The 5,681-nt window shown below is 39.9% G+C and overlaps 1 pseudogene across 1 annotated transcript; it reads right to left on the bottom strand.

Moving 5' to 3' along the window:
• Nucleotides 1-4,603: 4,603 nt before the first annotated feature.
• On the bottom strand, nucleotides 4,604-5,420 carry LOC308244180 (small ribosomal subunit protein uS5-like; annotated as a pseudogene). The gene has a single exon. The product of its transcript is annotated as a small ribosomal subunit protein uS5-like (transcript).
• Between the last annotated feature and the right edge of the window lie 261 nt (nucleotides 5,421-5,681).

Raw genomic sequence — 5,681 nt, 5'->3', positions numbered from 1 at the left:
TCCTCCTCCTCCTCCTCCTTTTTCTTCTTCTTCTTCTTCTTCTCTCCCTCTCTCTCTCTCTCTCTCTCTCTCTCTCTCTCTCTCTCTCTCAAAATCTTACCTGTGGGTAGGAAAAAATGGCAAGACATTTTCATTTACCAAGAGATAGCTGTGGACATTTTTAAAAGGTGTTAGTACACTGGCCTTACTCAATCAAATATCATTTATGCCCGTTCTGATTCTTCAAAACAAATGCAAATCCTTCTGAAACGCCCCAGTCTTTGGGATCCCATATTTCCAGTTCCTTCAACCCCTCCAGCTGTCTTTTCCCCTCTTCCAATAAGAAGTGTAAGTATCTATGCCATATCCTCATACACATTTCATGTGTGATGTGTTTGCTTCATGTGTGTCCATCTGGCTTCTTGTCATGGGCTACTTCCTGAAGACATTTGACTTCTCTTTCTTAAGTTCTCACCTTGCACTAAGTATAAGTTTCAGCACTGGTCACCTGACTAGGTACATTCATTGGTTAGGGCTCAAACAGTAGTGCAATGATGGGTGAGAACGTTCTTGTTAACTTCAGAAGACATTCTAATCTCCATACACATGCTTCTGTGTGTAAGTTGCAAGAAGGGGGAAGAGTCGTTTACTAACAGGAGTGTGAATATCCGTGAGGACATGAGAAGATTTTCCAAGTGATATTCAGGCATGAATTGCTTTAAGGAAATCGACTTCCAGATCCTCAAGTCCATTTCTACCCTTCCTTAACACCAATCTGCTTGACAATGTACCTGCAGTCGGGAAGGGAATGGGGGAATCAGACCTGCTCTTTCTCAATAGCCCTTTGCCCACTTTACAAAAAAGAAAAATTTAACTCTCATCCATCCCAAAACTTACTATGGTGCAGCAGGACGAGTGTAAAAACCTCCATGGCATCAAAGGACAATTAAAAACATTAATGAAGACAACATAAATCTATGAATCTGTGTGTCTCTCCCTGTCTTACGCATGATTCTGCTAAGGGCACAGCAGGGCATTGGAAACACCATACTTTGGCCCATTTGGGGGATATTTTGAATTCGGATATATTGTGAGGATACATACTGAGGCAATAAAAGTAATCATTTTTATTTAGCAAACACCCCCCCCCCCATTTACCCCCCAATAATTGTCAAGGAACATACCTGTATTGCCATCATGCAAAATTCCATGAAAATAAAGTGAATAAAGGTAAGAAATATTAAAGATGGTGGTGTCTTATTTCACCCAGGTGATAAATTCATTGTAAAACTTTAAGTTCTTTCTCTCTCTCTCTCTCCTCTCATTTGTCTATCATCTTAAAATTAAAATGTAGAATATCTGTCATGGGGACACATATTAACATACATTGATTTGGATTGAAAACTAAAGATTAGGTGGGTTTATTTTTAGGACAGAGAATAAATCTACTCTGGGTGATTTATTTTAAAATTATGACTGCCTTTGATGATTAGGTTAAATTATAGATGTCATTCATAAATTAAATGTGTTAAATCTGTAGCTTAAAAACGTTTGACAACAATAAAAATAAAGCATGTAATAATATAAAATGACTTATAAAAAGGTTTTGTGAATATGTATTGAAATGAACAATATTTCATCTTATCTAACTCTTTCTAAGTATATCAAGCTAAAAGGTACCTCTAAGAAAAAGAACAACAAGGACAATTAACAATCATTTGATGAGTCTTATAAAGCATTTTAGGTGACTTCTCAGAAACAGAGAAAGTTAATGAGTGGATGCTAGATATTTGTAAGTCAGATGCTTTCCAATTCTTCCTCTCAATGATATCAGAGGAGGACCTAATCGAGTTGTCAGCTGATAGATTATTAAAAATAATTCCTGATGATAGAGCAGTATGTTATTTTTGGCATAGATCTTGGAAAGAGTTCAGAGAGTTAAATCATATTGCTATAATAAAACTTCCAAACTTATTTATGTGAACAAAGTTTCCCAGCAATACTTCTATAAAAATGAAAAGCAGGATTAGAATGGATACTGCTCTCTGTCTAATTCTAATAACAAGTAATATCATGCATGGGCACATAAAGTAATTAAAATAAAATCCTATCCGTTTCATTAAAAGATAACTTTCTAATAAAAATTTTTAATTGACCTCCTTTTGAGACAATAGACTCACATGCATTTGTAAGAAATAATATACAGATATCCTATGTACCCTTTACCCAGTGGTAACAACTTGCAACTCTATATATTATCATGGCCAGGACATGGCTACTGACAGTCAAGACACAGAGCTTTTTCATCGCCATGAGGACCCTTCATGTTCTGCCCAAATAACCACACTTACTTCCCTTCCATCCTGTCTCTCCTTAAACACAATATCTGTTCCAATGCTAGAATTTTGTCATTTTAAGGATGTAGTAGAATAGATTCTTACACTATATAACCCGATGCGGTTGGCTTTTTTAAAACTCAGCAATATTCTATGGAGATTCATTCAGGTTGTTGTATGTGTCAATGGTTCGTTCCTTTTTACTGCTGAGTGATACTCCCTGGTGTGGATGTGCCACGGTGTTTAACCCTTTCCACAATGAAGGACATCTGGGTTGTTGCCAGTTGGGGGTTATTACAGATAAAGCCGCTATAAACATTCTTGTGCAGTGTTTTGTGTGAACTTAAGTTCTCATTCCTCTGGGATAAATGTCCAGGAGTGCAGTTGCTGGGTCATGTAGCAGTTGCATATCTAATTTATAAAATAAACTGCCAAATTGTCTTCCAACGTGGCTGTACCATTTTATATTCCCTCCAGCAATGCACCAGGGATCCAGTTTCTCTGCATTTTTGCTAGCATTTGACGGTGTCACCTTATTTTGTTAGACACTACATTTTAGAATAGCTTTAGATAGAAAAGTTGCAAGAAAAGTACAGAGACTTCCATGAAAGAAATCAAGAAATGACTGAGAAATGGGGTTCCTCACTCAGTTCCCCCTGTTGGTAGCATCTTATATTTGTGTGGTACCTTTGTCACAACTGAGAAACAACACTGACGCATTATTTTAGCTAAACTCCAGTTTATTCAGATCTCAATAGTTGGTCCCTCCTCGAGGATCTCATCCAGGGCACCATGTTCCTTTGATTTGTCTTATCTCCTTAGCCTTGTCTCGTCAGTAACAGTTTCTCAGACTTTCCTTGTTTTTGGTGACACTAGGAGATTTGAGGCATGCTGGCCAGGTATTTTATAGAACGTGCTTCAATTTGGGTTTGTTTTGATGTTCTCATGGTCAGACTGGGGTAATGGAACTTGGGAGGATTACCACTGAGGGAAGTGCCATCCCCACCACATCCCATCAAAGGCACATGCATTCAGCAAGACTGATGGTGTTAACCCTGGCTACTGGGTGACAGGGAATTTGCCAGATTTCTCCACTGTCAAGTTACCTCCCCCCTCCCCCTCCTCACTTTGCTCTTCAGAAGCAAGTTACCAAGGGCAGACCATTCTCAAGCTCCACCTCTTTGAGAAAGGAATGCCTACATAAAATATTTAAATTCTCCTTTATGGGAGATTTAACTGTTCTTTAAAAATTAATGGGCATCATTTTTTAGAGCACTTTTAGGGTTTCTGGGAAGTTTCTCTATATTCCATCTCTCCCTCTTCTCCTCCCACCCCAGCACAGGTCCCCCCCTGGTTAACATCTTGCCTTAATGTGGTACATTTGTTAAAATTAATGAACAAATATAAGTACATTATTACTAATTAAGGTCCATAGTTCACATTAGGATCCACTCTTTCTAGTGTACAGTTCTATGGATTTTGCCAAATGCATAATGTCAGGCATACCCCGTTGCAATATCAAAATACAGTTTCATTGCCCAAAAAATCTGTGTGTACCATTCCTTCCTCCCCACAAATTCCTGGCAACCACAGATCTCTTTTACTGCTCCTATGATTTTGCCTTTTCCGGAATGTCATATAGTTGGAATCATACAGCCTTTTCAGATTAGTTTCTTTCACTTAGCAATATGCTTTCTTCAAGTCCTTTCATGGCTTGATAGCTTATTTCTTTTTAGTGCTGAATGATATTCTATTGTTTGGATGCATCACAACTTACCCATTGTAAGACATTCATTATTTGGCAATTATTAGTAAAGTTGCTATAAACATTTGTGCACAGTTTAGTTGGACATAAGTTTCCCACTCACTGGGGGTAAATACCAAAGAATGCAATTGCTTGGCTATATGGTAAGACTACATTCAGTGCTGCAAGAAGCTGCCAGACTGTGTTACAAAGCAGCTGTACCACTTTGCATTCTCACCAGCAGTGAATGAGTTCTTGTTGCTCTCTCTCTTTCCCAGCATTTGGTGATGTCAGTGTGTGGGCTTTTAACCATTCTAATAGGTTATGTAGTACCTGTTTTTAATCTATAATTTCCTAATAATGTGTGATGTGAGCATCTTTTCATATGTTTATTTGCAATTTGTATATCTTCTTCTTTGGTGAGGTGTCTGTCATATCTTTTGCCCACTTTAAAACTGGATTTATTTTCTTAATGCTGAATTTTAAGAGTTGTTTTTTTTTTTTTTAAAGCAGGCTTAATTCACTTTATTTTTCTTGTATAAAATTATGCAGTGGCCCCAGCTGGAGCCTGGGTCCTCTGCACAGAAACTCTGGTGTGGGTCTTTACAAGATGGTCAGTGAATTCCTGATGGGGAGACTTGGTGAACACAGTCTCTTTCCAGAGATCTGGGGTGAGATAGCTGTAGGTCTTAGAGATGGCATCAAAGGTGGCCTTGGCGAAGTTGCCCAGGGTGGCAGTGCAGCCCCTGGCCAAGGTGTAGCAGTCATTAATACTGGCCATCATCAGCAACTTTTTAGGCACAGGGGGCCGAGACAATGCCAGTACCTGGGGGGCACCAGTACAGAGCCACAGCGGCCAGTCACCTTGCAAGGAACGGTGCGGGGCTTGCCTAGCTTGTTTCCCCAGTAGCCTCGCTGCCCGGGCACAATAGAGAGCTTGGCCAGGATAATGGCTCCACGGATGGCAGTGGCTCCTTCCTTTGAGCACTTAATACCCAGATCAACATGTCCATTGTAGTCCCCAATGGCGACAAAAGCCTTGAACCGGGTCCTCTGGCCAGCAGTGTCTACTTTTGCACAGGCATAATCTTCAAGACCTCATCCTTGAGGGATGCCCCCAAGAAAAAGTCAATGATCTCAGATTCCTTGATGGGCAAGGAGAATAGACAGATTTCTTCTAGGGATTTTGTCTTCATGTCCTTGACCAGGCGGCCCAGATTGGTGACAGGGTCCTTGTCCTGGGCCTTGCCTCCATGAGCTCCACAGCCTTGGCACCTGCCCCCACCCCAGCTGCGACCCCGGGCCAGCTGCAGCGACCTCCTATTCTGGGGCCCTCCGGCAGCACCGGCATCATTCGCCATTTGGTGTTTCGTCGGAAAAGAAGCTTAAGAGTTCTTTATATATTTTCGGTAATTGTCGTTTATCAAATATGTTTGGGAAAGATTTTCTCTGCGTCTCTGACCTGTCTTTTCATTCTCTTAGTATTCTCTTTCATAGATTAAAAGCTTTTTAATTTTAATAAAGTCCAACTTACCAAATTTTTCTCTCATGGATCATGCTTTTGGTGTTGTATCTATAAGTCATGGCCAAATCCAATGTCATGTATATTTTCTCCATATTAT

The sequence above is a fragment of the Plecotus auritus genome, assembly GCF_963455305.1.
Source record: "Plecotus auritus genome assembly, chromosome: 3".
In the NCBI taxonomy this organism is placed as follows: Eukaryota; Metazoa; Chordata; class Mammalia; order Chiroptera; family Vespertilionidae; genus Plecotus; species Plecotus auritus.
This window is presented reverse-complemented; position numbering and strand designations above follow the sequence as displayed.